The sequence below is a fragment of the Corvus moneduloides genome, chromosome 11 (assembly GCF_009650955.1).
Source record: "Corvus moneduloides isolate bCorMon1 chromosome 11, bCorMon1.pri, whole genome shotgun sequence".
Classification (NCBI taxonomy): Eukaryota; Metazoa; Chordata; class Aves; order Passeriformes; family Corvidae; genus Corvus; species Corvus moneduloides.
The window spans coordinates 5768718-5785271 of NC_045486.1; the positions used below are offsets into that span (position 1 = coordinate 5768718).

General features: G+C 45.2%; 1 protein-coding gene across 4 annotated transcripts in view; it reads left to right on the top strand.

Annotated features, from left to right (window-relative positions):
• Window positions 1-13128: 13128 nt before the first annotated feature.
• The window catches only part of TAFA4 (TAFA chemokine like family member 4), a 70790-nt gene continuing 67364 nt past the window's right edge, over window positions 13129-16554 (top strand). Inside the window, exon 1 of one of the 4 annotated variants that reach the window (XM_032121173.1) lies at window positions 13129-13892. The gene's annotated coding sequence lies outside the window, so the exon portion shown is untranslated. Of the gene's footprint in view, window positions 13893-13912; window positions 14871-15119; window positions 15332-16554 lie in introns of those variants that run through there. The other 3 variants (XM_032121171.1, XM_032121176.1, XM_032121174.1) reach the window with 3 other exon arrangements.

The window sequence follows — 16554 nt, forward strand, 5'->3', positions numbered from 1 at the left end:
ATAAATCAAGCTTTACTGACTCAGTAGTCTCAATGTTTTCTTTTTGAGTCAGGAACTCATGAGAAAGTCTAGGACTGAGAAACAGAACTGACAGTGTTCTGGCCATTTAATGTAAGTTATATTTTATTGATCAGATTTGAAAGCATTTAATATTAGTTTTGTGCAATGACATCAGCTGAGGATGCTGCTGTCACTTTGAGGACAGCAGGAGGAAGAACAATCCCTGCATGGCAGGAGCTTGTTCTCAGCAGGAGGGACTTGGCTGAGGACGTCACAGATCCCACTGACTCAGTGCTTGGCTAAACACTTTTACCTTATGTTTTGCAAATAATAAACAATGTTGCTTATTTCTATGGCTTTGGGGGTTTGCCCCCTCCTGACAAAACAGTATTTACTTATTCTCATATTTACTTTGTCCCAGCTCTGTGTTAATATCATATTTACACAGTCAATACTCTTCTGCTGGCAGATTATTTTTAATAGAGCGCTTTATTAAAGCGTCTTTCAGGAGAATATTTGCACTGCAATGCACGTCAGAGCACTGCTGTGTGAGAAGGGCTTTTCCTGAATGCACCAGTACAGTCACTTGCTTATCAAATTTTGTGCTTGGAACATTTAGATGAAAGAGGATAAAAAGGAATGTGACTGCAGATCCTGTGTAGATCCTTGTGCAAATCCCACCATGGGCGAAGTCTTGCTGGACACGGACATGGTGTGAAGTAAGTGCAGAATGTTCTGTGCAGCTTTTTTGTCCCCCAGATTATCTTTCCATCACTTGTAAATTCCTGATGCCCAAATTAATTTTTAAAATTTTTTAAATTTTCCTTTTTCTCATTACTGAGAAGAAATCCCAAGCTTCTCTCCTTTGGGACAAGTGTCAATTAACCTCCAGTATATTCTGTCACTCTTGGAGTTAACCAGATCCCAACTTCTCCTTTTTTGATGTTATTTTTCGGTTATCCTTTGGACTTTTGCTATCAGTCTGAGATGGAGGGTGGTGGCTGGCACTGCCCCTGCTGAAATCCACAACTCATCTCTCCTGGGACTTCAGTGGCACTAGGATTACATCAGAGGAAGGATCTGATGGCACTGGAGATGGGGACACTTCTGCTCACCCCACTCCCAGCCAGCACTCCACAGAGAAAATTTAGGCAGGGCTGCTGTAGGCAGCTCCATTTAATTTTGTTCTTTTTCACTGTTAATTATGAAGCAGTATCCAGTGAATTAAAATCTGCATGTCTATTGAAGAGTAGGGCTGCATCATGCTCTGAGTGTGTTTATTTTTCTGTCTGTCTGCTCGTGCAGATTTCCTGAGCCCCTGCAATTTTCCTAGCTTCTCTCTGCTATTTGACATTTATTCTCTGTGTGTGTTTCCAGCTCATTAATTTATTAAACATCAATGGTGATGCAGGTCTTTCATGCACTTAAAAATTAACCACCTACGCCTGTCTCCTAACCAGTTCTTGAGCCATGGCAATATTCCCTCTCTGCTGGATGTTTTGGCTCATCAACAGACCCTTGCCAATGCCTGTGCATGAGAAGATTTCAAAGATTATGTGATTTTTAATGAGTTTCCCATATTACTTTCAGATTTGCTTGCAGAAAGGTGCAGTTTTGCTCTACAGAAATGTGTTGTTCAGCAAAGTGTGTGTAACTTTTGCTGACCTCCCAAATCATCAACTTCTTTGGCAAGGAAAAAGAATCATGGCTGGGAAATGGATTTGTCTTGAGCATTTCTCAAAGAAGGGGGTTAATGGGAAGGGACCCCCGTGCTAGCAGCTCTGTTGCTCTCTCCTTGCAGAGCTTTTGGGTGAAACCATCTGGCCCTGAGAATCTGCACTTTTCTCTGTGCTGCTGACTCAGGTGATGCTGCACCCCTCCTCTGCCAGAAGCTCCTGGGTGTCCCTCGTGCCAAATCCATGACTTGAATATCCTCCCTTACTGGGCTGCTTGGTTCCTGTGCACATTCCCAGATCTTTTTTGTGATGCCTGCTCCCTTCCTTCGGGAGGTAAAATACATCACTACAGTGTACCACAGCCCCTAAAACCTAACGGTGCAGTCAGAGTTTGCTGCTGAACTTTGGTCCCCAGAAGGTGGGAGCTTCCCTCCTCAGAAGGAGCCCTTCCAAAAGCTGCCTCTGAGTTGCTAAGAAGCAGCCTGTCACTGTGGCACGGGCTGTAGGCAGTTGTGTACAGGTAATTACAAGTCACTCTTGCTTTATTATTAACTATTTTTTGACTTTTTTTTCTTTTAAATAATTTTCCTCCCTGTCCCCAGAGCGTTCAGCACTCCTGGTGCATCTGCATCAATTATGCATCATCTGTGTGATTTTTCTTCCTGTGGAAACTAGGCTTCCAGAGGCTCTTTGTGATGCTCTAGCCATGACCTAACCCTCCTTTGCTGAATAATTCCTACCGAGACAACACAGTTTCCCCGCTGCGTTTTCCACGCTGCCGTGTCTCAGCAAGGCAAATAAATCAGGCTGTCTCCCACCACCAGGCAGCCTTGTTTGCTCAATTTTGCCGTTCCATTTCTTGCTTTATTGAATAAGCATGTATTTATGTACCTTGTGTCCTTTCTGTGCCTGCTCATTTTTTATTGAACTCCTCTATCGGCTGCACGGTTGGATTTTCCTGACAGAGTTTTGGATCTTAAAATGCTATTTCTTCAGACCAGCTGTCACTTCTGTCCTAACCTTGTCCCATGAGGTCTCTGTGCACCGCTTAAGTGTCTACTCTGCCTGCCCCTTCACCTTCTCCTCAGCTCTTTTAGTTTTAATACCTTGTACACAAAATCTGGTTGGGATTTTCCCCCTTTCTCTTTAATTAAGGTGACTCTCTTATTTTTGGCATTCTCCAAAAACCAGCACCCCTACAATGAGAACCCCTCCACAGCTTTATGTTCTTCACGACCCCTGTTTGTGCTGGTGCAGCACCAAGCCTGTGTCTCTCTGGGAATTAGCAGGGAGATGCTGCTGTACCAGCCCCAGTCTTAAATATCTTCCCCAGCGATAAAAGCAGTCTCCAGCCAGACTTTATTTTAGCTCACCTCAGCCTGCAGTGGAGCCCTGGTGTGCAGCTCCTGGGGCAGCTCACGGCCCGCTGGTTCCGAGGGCTCCGCTTGGCTGGAGCCAACGCCCGGCGGCAGCTGGGGAGAGCTGTGGGAGAGCAGCCCCACGATGGGGATCTGCTCTCACCCCATGGTCTCTCGTCCCCCACCTAACGAGTTCAGGCTTTAGGACTGGAGAGGGAGGTTTTTGTGCTGAATCACCCGTTTGGGAACATGTCACTTGGTGGGATTTCCCCCCCCACCCCAAATCCCCATTTCTCTCAGGAGAGCACAATGGAGCTTTGGGGATGTGGGGGAACAGAAAAACCTTTTCCTTAATGGCTCATATTTCTGCTCAGTAACTGCCTGCCAAATTTGATGTTGGGAGATGCCGAGATCTGTAGGGCTGGGAGTCGGTGTCTAATGAAGGGACGTCAGGCTGGGAATGAGGTTTTTATACCCCGCACAGCAGAACTCCGGGATGTTATTTATAGCTGCTCACTTGCACCACAAGCACCTGTAGAGACTTTATTCTCCAGCCCCTCAGTGGAATCACAAATGACAGAAAGAGCTGAAGATGTAATGACCCTTGAAGTAGGAGAAATTATTTACCAAACTGTAGATAAGGCGACAGATCTCTCCTGCACTGTGTTTAGGGCATCCAATCTATTGCAGATGTTACCATAGTCATGCTGCTTAATTTAAAATTGCCCTGCCTTCCTTGTGTCTCAAATTCTTTTCTTGGGAAACTAAATCCTTTCATAATCTAAATGCAGCAGAGGAGATGAAAGCGGCTGGTCTGGGGATGGATATGGCCATTCCAAGGGAGCTCTATGTAATTGTTTTTTAAATGGACATGCTTGCTCTATTTTTTTTGGTCTGGTTCATCCTGGTTTTGTTGTTTGTGATATGTCTTCTGACATGTGCTCCTTGTCTAGCAATAAAAAGCTACCAAGATTAAAAACCTTTGTTAATTTATAACTGGCATAGTAAGAGCACTTCCCATTTTACTGACTTTGTGACCACTGTAGCAGATATAATGCAGGGATTAAAAAGGAATGGTTACTATTGGTTTCCTGGAGTAATTTTCTTTGTGCATGGATCAAAAGAATAAGGATTAACAAAATTATTAGGTATTGGAGACAATAGCCCAATCTGCCTGCCTTTAGCTTTTAAAATCTGTCTCTTACCAGGGCAGGTGACTGGAATAGAAACCTTGCCACTCTCTTGAACTGAACATGTTGTTCAGACCAATCTCTCAATACTAAATACCCAACAGGTCTTTCTCCACTGAAATCAGACAAGGATCTCAGCTTCATCTACACAGGACAAGACTGATTTACATTTGCAAGACATAATATGGTTGGTCCCAATTTTTCATGTGTGCTTTCATGCAGTGCTAAGCAGCGAGTTGTGTAAATCTCTCCAGTGTGAGCTTTGCTTATCACTTTTCAGTCACGTGTGAGCCCTGATTTTAGTTTTCCTCCTACTGAGACAAGGCTTTGGAAGCACTCAATGAATGTCCAACACATGCAAGTGGAGATAACCCTGGGGATTCATTTCACCCGTGGCTTGGTCAGGGCTCAGTGAGACCCAAGGTAAAAGAGAGGCCTTTTGCCCACAGCTCCTGGATTGTTGCTCTTCCCGGTGGTATTGCAATCAAAGCTGTCAAGGAAAATGATCTACAGGCAGTAGCCTGATTATATTTGTCCTGAACTACTACTACACGAAAGGATTTTCAAATTTTAATCAGTCTGCATTAACTATGGTGCTCTTGTAGTTGATCATGGAAAGAAAGCAACTGTTGATTGCACTAAAAGCATTAAGTGACCTCTGCTAATTAAAAGATAATGTCAGTGCAACTGAGTGGAGTGCCTGGGTCTTTAGCCTTTTAGATAGACATTAAATGAAAATCAAAGAGTTTGGAGGAAATATTTGTGGTAAAGTTAAGAGACTTGTTTGTGGAAATAGCAAGTCATGTTTCATAAAAGTTATTTAATCCATTAATGATACCTAGTATGCCATAGAACCAGCAATTTGCTGGAAAAGAACAAGCTTCCTCCCCAGCTGTGGGATGTCTTCACTTACTCTGCCTTGACTGGAGCATTTTGCTTGGGAAGCCTATGATATAGTGAATCCAGTGTGTCCCTCTGTTGTCCATAAATAAACCAAATGCTTTTTCTCACAAATGCATGTCACCTTTTAAGTGACCCAGACATTCAGTGTTAAGTTTGGGTTCAGTAATAGTGTAGTCAGTGTCTACAAATGCAGCCTTGCCATTTTTCATTAATCTTGGTGTCTGGGAGAGAAAACAAAAGAGGTGCAATAACTATGTACAAGCACATCCCTTGCTCCTTGGAGACAATTGCTGGTAAACATTAACTTCTGCTTTCTGTATTTATATAAATGCAGAATGGAAGCCCTTTGGACAGAGAAGCAATGGCACAAATTCTGTATGAAATCACCTGGAGATGCTGTTGTGTCCTCTGAGGAGCACAGTGGGCAGAGAGCTCTTGGAGGAGGTGCCAAAGCAGTTGGTAAAAGTGTGGGATAATTTTTCAGGTTTGTGTCTCACTCTGACTCCTTCCTCTGTGAGAAGAAACAGAAAGAAGGAAAGTTAAAATATTTTTTTTCCATGTGGAAGAAGGTAAATCCCACGTGGGAATAGAGAAGGGAACATAATGGTTCAAGCTGTGGTGTTGGGAATGAGGTTGACTCCGTGCATAAAGCAGAGGCTTCATGGGGAGGAGAGGGGAGGTGTCTGCTTCTCTTCAGATTAAAAGAAATGTTCTGGAAGCTGAAGGTAATCTCTTCCCAGGCATTTGTAACCGAGCTTCACAGCTGCCAGATTGCATTTGATCACATCCAGCAGCCCTGGCTGAGGAGGCTGCAGGGTGAGGAGCAGCACAGCACCGGGTGTGAGGGCATCCGAGCCAGCCCTGGCTGAGCTCTGTCAGAGGCTCCATCCAAAAGGTCTCTCCAGGCAGAATGTGCCAGATTTGCCACCATCCCAAAAGCTACAGGAGGAGGTGGGCTGAACCTCCAGTGTATCAAGATGAGGGGGGAATTTTCGGACAGGAAATACTGATTTTTCTCAATGGCAGCCACCTACCTGACAAAAAATATTGTTCATCTGAAGGGAAATGTAAATGTAAGCCTTTGACACAAATATCCCCTTTAAAGAAGCCTTTCTGCCCCCCATCCCTCTGGAAATAGAAAGTTACATTTGCTTATGTGAAATCTGAAGAATTTTCACTTTGAAAACTTTAAACTTTGAAAAAATGCCCTTTATATTTGCCCTTAGCACTGAACTTTGTGGAATCCACCCTTTGCTGTACTGAGGTCTCAGCAGTGCCTGCTGCCTCATTTCTCTTTTCTGTTTTACGATTAACTCTTATTTTCAGTGTTTTTTTAAGAGCAATATGCACACCTGAAGATATTTTAAAGAAACTATTTTAAAAGGTTATGAAGAAATAAATACTTGGCATCGAGATTCTTGGAGTGCATGATGAATATTTTAACAGTTAAAAATCTAGCCAGAGAGAAATGAAAGGATTTAGTGCTCTAAATAAAACTCTTTGTGGGTTTTAATGTGCAAAAATGGACAACAATGGCTTTAAAGCCTCTCCACAGATACTTACATCTCTGCCCTGGTATACCCTGTATATGTTATATGCGTAGCCAGTAATGGTCTGTTATGTCTTTTTAGATGCTGAGGGAAGGTGTTACACCAGTTTTCTGCTCTAGGACTTTGCATAATAACCTTTAGGCTTTGAGCAGAGGGTTTGGACCCTTGGGAAGACAGTTGTGGATGCAAAGCTCTATTTTTGTACCCTGTGATGGAAAGCGGAAACCAGAGAGAGGGGAGGGAAAGGGAGATTTGGGAGGTGATCATTCCCCACAGAGGGGCTCAGCCAGCATAAATTGCAGAAAGCTCTGTGCTCCCATAACTTCTGATTTTCTTGTGACTGCAGGGAGGTTTCACACCAACCGTGGGATAAGGTTTGGTTGTGTCACTGCTTAATATTTCCATTTCTTTCTCTCCCTCACACACATGCCCACACAGCTGCAAAAGACAAGTTTTCTGTAATAGCAGCTGTTTCAGAGGTGGAACATTACTTGAGTTTTTATTTGTGTAATTGATCAATTCACTAGCTAAGAAAGCCTTTTTTTTTTTTTTTTTTTTTTTAATTAACCAAATCCATGAAATATGTATTTCTGTAAAGTAACATCTTTGGCCTGAGCAAGAGCCCTTCAGTCCTGCTGTAAGGTTGCCTTTCTGCAAATCCTCCTGCTAATCGACTCTTAAGTATTTTCTTCCTTACTGTTACAGAAATTCCTATTGCTAAATGTAGTGAATGCAATTTCTAAAGTGATGGTGCCAGTATAAATTATTAAAATTACATAGAGTAATAAAAATGTGTTGTGTATAAAAAGATACTGAACAAGGCAGTAGGACTCAAGCTTTTAAGTTACCTCAGAAAATTCTCTGTATCTGTAATCAGGACAAGTGGTACAGTAACTACAGTTGGCTTTTGTCTTTACACGTTTTCTAAAGCAAAATGCTCGGATGCCATAGTTTTCAGGCTTCCAGCTTTCCTTGAAGAAAGTGAGATGCTCACTTTCAGCTCTCAGGATTTTGATAATTTTTGGAAGCATTTTTGGCTTGGAACATTAAAAACATAATGTCCAAAATCGTAAGTTACTTTTGAAAATCTATGTGGTTTGTTTGCAACAAGGATAACTGATAAGATTTAACTGTGAGAAGATCACATATATGTATCAAATATATAAATTCATTAATTTAGTACATAATATCTGTTTTCTTATTATCAAAACAGAGAAGTTTTTGAGAAACAGGAGAAACCAATTCACCCCTTCACTATAAATTAATAAAAATCATCCCTTTGAGTTTTTTCTTCCTTGTAGTAGGCACTCAGAAGATGGACATGGGAACTTCTATGGAAAGTTGGAAAGAGACATTAAACAGCACAGATGCAAGGTTAGTGTTAAGCAAAAAAAAAGAGTTCAGTGCATAATCTCAGCCCTTGATGGAGAAGATATAGTGAAATGTTGACTTTAATTGCCATGGGACATAGATTAGCAGATGGTCCCATGGATAGACTGCTCTCCATGTCTATAAATAGCATAAGTTAATTTATGCAAGATCTTCCTTTTCTTTTATAGCTATCTCCCAATGTGTCGATATCTTCTTGGCAAGGAAGTATCCAGCCCCAGAGCTGGAATAGAGGCCCTGTCTCAAAGCCTGGTATCGTGTGATTATGTTACAGCAAAAAAGCATCTGATCAAGTAACTCCTGATTGAAAAGACAGGCCGTGACAGTCTGATCTGAACACACCTTCATTTCAGAAATAACTATCAGGTATCTGCAAGTCAGCTGGAATAATGTCTGGGAGAAGTGGGGGAGGCAGCACGGCGGCGAGCGGGGTCAGGGAGCTTCTGCCGGTTCCCATCACAGGCTGCTGATGCTGTTTTGCTTTGCACATCTTTTCTGCCCTCATCTTCCACCTCCCCAATGCTGGGTGAACTCCTTTGCTTGTGGTCTCACTGCCACAGTCACAGCTAAGTGGCAAATGGGTTTTGGGACCTGGCATTGCTGCGTGCAGCCAGCCAGCCTCCAGCCTGGCCCCTCTGTATCAGGTTTGGCCTCCCCGACGTGCAGACCCTCGGTGGTACAGCTGCCCCTCAGCTCCTTATCACTGGAGTCGTTTTCCCTCTTTACTGGGCTTTCCCAGCCCTCCTATTCTGTGTCTCTCTGTCCGTAATTTCTGTAATGCAAACCTCACTTTTTGGTTCACAGCTTTGCCTTCTCTGTTGTTCAGGAAGCCTCATGTTTGGAACTGTCTCTGAGTGACTGGGTACCAGAATCCCACAGATATTTCTGCTTCTGGGCTTGTGAAGCCATTTGTGCCTTGTCCAAAGAACTCCTAGAAACTCCCACTTTTAAGCTCGTCATCCATCACTGTGCAAATGTTGGCATTATAAATCAGGGTCCAAGCAATCTTTTGGCCCAGTTCTCCCTTGCTTTTACATTGAATTAAAGAGATACCAGTAAATGCGAAATAGGCAAAGAATTTTCTAAGCTGTCTGTGTAAATACAGGCAGTATTTTAAGCCAGAGCACTTTCTTCTCCCAACAGTGGCACAGTATCTCCCAGCCCCACAGAAGGGCTGAGCCATCCCTCTTCACCACCTGGGCAGGTAAATGAAAATGTAACAGAGGACCTGCAGTAACTGACTTTGTGCCATTTTGAGCCTGATATCCATCAAGATCAGCCACCAGAAATATATATTGATAGATCAAGGACCACAACCTGCTCCATGACAAATCTGAACCCCCTTTGGTTCAGTAGGGATATTCTGGATTTACCTACATGTAATTTAGAGCAGATTTTGGACCCTGCCCATGAGCATTATGCCTTTCCCTACAGGAAGGAAGATTGATTCTGACCTTACTTAAACTAAGCAGCTTTAATCGTTCGGCATAGAAACACCAAGACTGGGCTGGGGGCTGGGGACACAGACATGGGAATCCTATAATCTTTGGTTAAGTTGTAATGAAATTGTCCAGGATGAGAAGGAAACAGATGGATTCTGATTAATTTCTCACAAGTGTAGACCTCAGCATCCGATGTAACATATGTGGTGAGCAAATGTCACTCATGCCTCCAAAGTGCAGAAAAAATCACTATTGTCAGGATATATTCATTGGCATATTGGCTGCTGAACTCCCAAGGGTGCAAGGATGCTGTGCATTACATTTAGTCCTGAATTAAATATTCAGAGGCAGAGATACCTAACCCTTTCCTGTATGCCTCACTGGTTATCACAGTTGAGCTTAATGAATTGAAAGAAGGAGGGGAAGGGAGATTTCCCTCCCTCCTTTGTAAATCATTATTTACTGTGGAAGGAATATCAAGATGAGTTGGTATTTCTGCTTTAGAGTGTTCAGTTGACTACCAATAGAGCCTGAGTTAGGGAAAATAATGCAGCTTTGAGCTGTAAATGAGCAACTACATGGCTTTCATCTCGTATTGATAGAAATCAGAGCCCAGGTCTGTGTTTGTGGAGTTGTTCTGGGTTTTGTCACTTCTATAATCTATTCCACATAATTGCATATTTAAAGAAAATGTAGTTCATTTATTGATTGCCACTATATTGTTCGAGGCAGGTAAGATAAGAGGCTAGAGCTACTTTCTCTTGTCTCCACGTATTCTTAGGAAGTGGAAGGAGCAATGCATGTAAGTAAAGCGAGGCCCCATCTGTGCTGAGGAAACAGATTCATTACAGCTGACTTGTCCTGTCAGAATTACTGCCCCAGACTGTTTCTCGGAAAAGGATGTCACTAAGATATCTATTAGAGTATTTCAACCACAAACTTGAGAAGCGAATATTGAGCAGTGGGGCTTCTCTGTGGCTCGGGCTCTGCCCTTGGATGCAGCTCCCCACTTCCAGTCACTCCCTCTGCAAAATCAACCAACATGTCAGTCAGTGTCTTCTCTTCTAAAAATTAATTCCTCATTAGAAAAATGGGGGAAAATGGATATTTTGCTCTCTACCTCACTGTGTGTTGAAATTTAATGTCTATCTTAACTTGCACATTTCCCTCTCCACCTGTGGCAGGCACTGCTCCACTCACATTATGGGCTGGTTTGTTTGTCTTAACAATCTTCTATTTGACAAGAGTGTGCATCTTTTTTGGGGGAAGCTGAATCCTCTCAAAAAGAGCTTTATTTCTGACTGAAGAAGATGTGGCTGATAAGGCTGGGGAAATCTTGAGACAACCACATTAGCTGCTGTCATACACTGGTGGAAGTTGGCTCTTCACGTGCAGCCTTTTGTTTTTTCCTGAATGGAAGATGAAGCAAAGCTCAGTAATAGCTGGAACTACACAAAACAGCCCCCATCTGCTGCAGTCATAACCTTCATTTTGAAACCCCTAGGTTTTGGAAAACCTGACCTGAGCTTCTTGTTTCCCTTTTTCACTGCTCCAGCTTGTGACCTGTGCTGGACTCCGGGCTCGTCTGGCCTCGTGAAGCACAGCACTGTTTGGTTTGGCCCCATTGCTCATTAGAGACAGCTCATAGTCTCTATGCTTAAATTTTTAAAATTCTGGTGAGACAATCAGACCCTGATTTCTCAGGAAGCTGTACGCAATTGAGTGTTGGTTTTGCTAAAATTCCTGATTTTTTCTTTTCTGGGTTGTCTCCAACATTTTTATGGTGTTGTTGACTTAATTGTGTACCAAAACGGAGCTAACAATTTGTGCATCTGCAAAGCACTTGAACACAGTGCTCCCCTTTGTCAGCTGGAACTCCGGCTCATTTTTTCTGTTTTTTCCATGGTTCCTGACAATGCATCACTTAGAGTTCCCTCCTTTAAGCTGTGGTCAGTGCAATGAGCCTAAGTTTGATAATTGCTTGTTGCATCAAGACTGCACAAGGCAAAATCACTTAAATCCTCTGTTGATCTCCAAAGTCACTGAACAAGACCAAACTGCCTCATTTTTCCTTGTTTTATCACATGCCACTGGAATTCCCTGTAAGTGTTGCAGTCTGCTTTGCTGTCCTGGAGACCAGGAGCTGTGCTGGGATTCCTTGGCCCATAAAAGTGACATTGCAAAGCTACATCAAGACTTTTTGACCCAGCTTGTGTCGGGTGAAAGCTTCAGTCTCACGATGCCACCCCAGCTAAATACACGATTTTCTGGACAAACCTACCCACTGCTTTGCTTGGCAGAGGTCTTTGTGGATAACCAGGCAAGCCTGAAGCCATGAGAATAGGTGAAGCCAAGGAGAGTGGTGGGAGATGGATTTATAGGGAAGATAAATTGGTGGGCACGGATATTTGTGTTAATTAATTGCAAAGCTACAGAGAAAAGGAATATAGAACTGATGCAGAATTACCTTGTGACCAAAAATATTTCCCTAAATCAGATAAGTGAGAATCTACTCACTCAAGTGAAGCCATTTTCAAGGAGCAGTGATGAGGATGGGACCTGAGTGCACGTTGCCTTTGTCTCTCCAGCTGAGGAATCACACATGAAAGTCCCAATCACTGCTTCCTATATACAGCAAACCAGCAGAGATATAAAATTGGGGCATAATGATGAATGAAACTGTGGGATGTGTCTTGATTATCCCAGGTTTCTAATGTATAATTGAATTATTTTCATAAGTGTATTTCAAGCCCTTTGATTTCTGGCCTCTGTTTTTAATTACTCAGCCCCCTCTTGCCCTTGTGCATTATTATGCTGCTCATTAGCATTCAGTGAGACTACAGAAGTTTGACTTCTGAATAAAGTAGCGTACAAAAGAGAAGGGATGCTTTTTATCTTACCACTTAATAATTTAAATGGAACCCTTTTCTTTAATCAATGTTTAATAGTACAATAGTTGTTTATTTAAACTGTGTTTTGCCTGATTTTGCAAACAAAAAAGAGAGGCAGGATAAACATGTTTAGAAATAAAAACCTTTGTAACCATTTTAATCTTCAGAAGACTTAAAATATCTCCAGCACTTCTAATGTTGGTTCATCTCAACAAGGCAGGAACGTGGGCCTTGAATGTCTCTGTATCATTTATGCAGTGTTAAGAAGCACCAGCCTATTTTTTATTTGAGGGAAGCAGAAAACCTTGCTAATTGCAAAACTGAAAGCTACTCAGCAGCGTTAATATTGTTGGCATGACCGCCAGCTGTGATGATTAGGATGTGTGACAGAGGGAGAGATAATTTGATCACAGGCCTGGGGACCAGAAGCTCCTGTGTCCTGCTCCTTCCCAATGCACCTGCAAAGGCAAGGAAAATACAGCGGAGATTTAGTTCAGCCCCACAGCACCCAAGCTTTCTGGGAGGGTCCTGCAGGGCACAGTGGATGCCAGAAATACGGGTGTAACTCCAGGGTGAGGGAGAGGATGAGAGCTTAAGCCTGGGCATTGACTTGTCAGAGGAAATAGCTTTAGGGGGGTTTAGTAATCTATTACTAATTGGGTAGTAATTAATAATCAGATGTAGAGGTTCTGCATGTATGGAGCTTGTTCTGTGTCACCAGAAAAACATGGCTGTGGATGGGGTCAGACTCTGTGGGACAAAAACTGGGAGCCTGAGCCACGGCAAGGTCAGGGGGACCCTCAGAACACAACATAAAAGAGACGGACTAAAGCCTCTGTCCCTCTGCTTGGCTTCCTCGTATGCAAAACAGGAATTGATCAGGGATATCTTGAGGATTTAGAGATATCTGGAGACCGCTTTGGAGACATTAAAACCAGCGAGCATAATATCTGCATTTCAAAGTACTCTTTGGACCTCTTAATTCACTTTGACAGCAACCCTGTGCTAGAAATGGGGTTGGCTCTGTTGTCTGGATGGGAAAACTGAGGCTGAGAGATGGGAAGGAATTGTGAGCACAGGATAGCACCAGGCCAGGGAGAGCTGTGAACTCCTGTCTCCTGTGCCTCAGCAGCCCAGTAAAAGCCCCCACAGCTGGTAAACTGCTCCATCCACACATATCAGGGGGTTGCTGATCCTACATAATCCCTGTCTGATGTCCTGACCAGCCTACTTTCAACAAACTGTACTTCAGGCAGCAAGATGAGACCTTGTTTCCTGCTAATTTGCGTCTCCTGTCCTCTAAATCTTTCTCTTTCCCATCAGTACACCCAGTTCCCTCCCTTTTGCCCAGATCTACTTCTCACGTTTCTTTATGCAACCTTGGAGCTCCTTCCTGCTTCTGCCTTTTCTCTCTCCCTTTTTCTACGCTCGCTAGAGGTCTGGAGGGGTGTTAAGTGTCAGGAACAGTAGGCAAGAAGGTGACAGCTCCTCAGGTAAGGAATCAGATGGAGAGATGTGATCTCATGCTGTGGGCTTGTTCCCTCCTACTTTGACTATATTGTAACTCCTGATTAAAAGAGCGTAGCTGAGTTGTGCTAACACGAGATGAGGGAGAGCTAAGGCTGGGGATTTGGAGCCTTTCTTTTAGGCTAAGTGAATTTGTCCAGGATGTGAGAGTCTGCTTCTGGGTTATTAATTTACCATGAATGGTGGTGTGGAAGCTGCTGAGATTTTTACTGTATTTCACATGTGCACAAGAGAACTTGCACAAAGAAAACTCAAAAGGCAATTTGCAATTCCACAACAGTAGCCAGAGTGGTTTCCCGTGATAAAAGTAGTCTGCTCTGTTCCACAAGGCATTTTTTCACTGATTCTTCCAACTGAAGGAGTGTTTGTCCAGGAGGATGACGATTTGTATCACAACAGGATTTAGGTAATATAGCTGAAATCAACCTACCGTTGCTCTGAGCCCTCTGGTTACCTACGGTGAGACACTGCCCTCTCTCACAGAAATGAGACTCGATTCTACACATATTTAAATGCCTGACACCCACTGAAGCATTTATTTGGACGTCACTGTTTAGGCGAGCAGCAGAGCTCCGAGAATCTGACGGTGTAAAGTGAGGTGATAAAGGTTGTACAGAGAGTCAGTGGCAGCACAAGGAGGCGACTCTGTTTCCCAGTGGCTGCTGCAAAGGCTGTCAAAGTGACCCCCACTTTGTAGCCAGGGAAACACCAGCTTTCATTTTGAACATTTAAACCAAATTTGTGAAGATGATGATTTATTGATAAGCCGCAGGACTGTGGACATGCAGTAAGAGGCGCGGGGAGGTTATGGCCTGAGCCCCACACCCTTCTCAAGTCGCAGCTGTTTCCGAAAGATGCTGCGAACTCCGGCCCGGCTGCGAGCTACGAAACACCTCCCGTGTCTTCCCTCGGCTGAGCAGCCAGCACTCGGATGCTGAAATAAGGTCAGGACTCCGTCAGGCGGCTAAAAGCCCGGGCTGAGCGAAGGCTGTGCCTCCGGAAAGCAGCGCGGTGTTCCCCGGCAGCAGCATCCCGCTGCCCGGTGCGGAGGGAGGGAGGGAGGGAGGAGAGGGCACCTCGCCCGAGCAGCTCCAGCTCTGCGCTCCCCGTGCGCGGTGGGGTCAGGGACCGGCGCGAACCAAGGGAGGATGCTCCGCGGAGGTGGGAAAGACGCCGAAGCCGTAACACCGTGCTTCCTCCCCAGGCTCTGAGGAGGAGGAGGAGGAGTGGGAGGGGAGTTCCAAAGCCACTTTGGGCGCTGCGCCGCTACGTGCAGGAGTGTATGCGGAGCATCCTCCTCGCAGCCCGAACGCAGGGTGCGCTCCCCGCTCCCCCGTGGGTGATTCCCCGTTCCCCGACGCTGCTCCTGCTTCCGCAGCCGCTCCCCGGGCGAGACGGCGGCCAGGTGAGCGGGACCGGGCAGCGGAGCTGGGGCACCGCGGGGTGCGGGGCCGGGCCGGGCTGCGGCCGGGGCTCCCCTCCGGCTGCCCAGGCTGGTGCTCGAAGCCGGGAGGAGCGGGACGGGCCGGAGCTGCGGCTCCCCTCCGGGAGGTGCCGGGCCGGGCTGGAGCCGGGGGTCTCCGCCGGCTTCCAGGGCCGGTGCTGGGCGCTGCGCGTCCCGGGAGGGGGTGTGTGATGTGCGCCGGGGGGAGGCAGCCGGGAGAGAAGCATCGCTTCAGCTGCGGTGTAACTTGTATTTCGGAGCGCAGTTACCGGGAGTGTGATGGCTAACAGTGACTTATTTATTCTCAAAGAGGCCACGGGAGCTGCCCGGCCAAGGGCAGCGGGATCCCCCGAACTGGGCACCCCGGGATCCCCCGCACCGGGCATCCCTCGTGCCGGCAGTGCCTGCGGTGTTCGCGCTTCCCGGAATGTCTGTAGCGAACCCCGCGGGCTGGGCAGGCTCCGGGAGAGCGGCTGCGCGAGTGTCAGTCCGGAACACTCCAAGTGTTGGTCCTGGAGTTAAATCTATCTCTGCACTGGGGTGTGTGCGTGTAATTCATTTACTGTCCCCGTTACTCCAGCGATGAAGGTGTTGATAGCAAAGGGTCAAGCTTGCTCCCTAAATATCACTCTTCCCCCCACCCCCCCTTCTTTTTCTTTTAGAAAGTGCTTATAATTTCAGCTACCGATTTTATAGCTCCTGAAATACTTTCACTTCCCAGAGCAGTTGGTTTCCCACGACTGGCACTTTCACCTTTTTGAGTGGGAGGATTTACTTTCTTTAAAACAGAGCTCTAACAATACCCACTCCTTTCAGCGAAGCACGTGTCATCTCCTGACCCCAGCAACTTCACTTTGACAAAATAAAAGCTGGAAATAATCACTTAAGAGATGCGACTTTGCTCGTTTCAACAAGTTGCTTTGTTCTCTGCTCGAGTAATTTCCTCCAAGGCCCGTGGTCATTGTCGTTAGCAGAGGATGTGGTGATACGTGTGATGTTAAACCTGCAGTCACCGGGGATTAATGCACGGGCATGACATCACCGACAGCCAATGAGGGGATGGGTTTGGACACACACGGACCCAAACTGTCTTCCAAACTGGTGATCCTGCCGTGCTCCTGAGGAATAACGCCAGTTCGGGCAAACGCCGTGATTTCCTAGCACGCTGTCACTGTGTTTCTCAG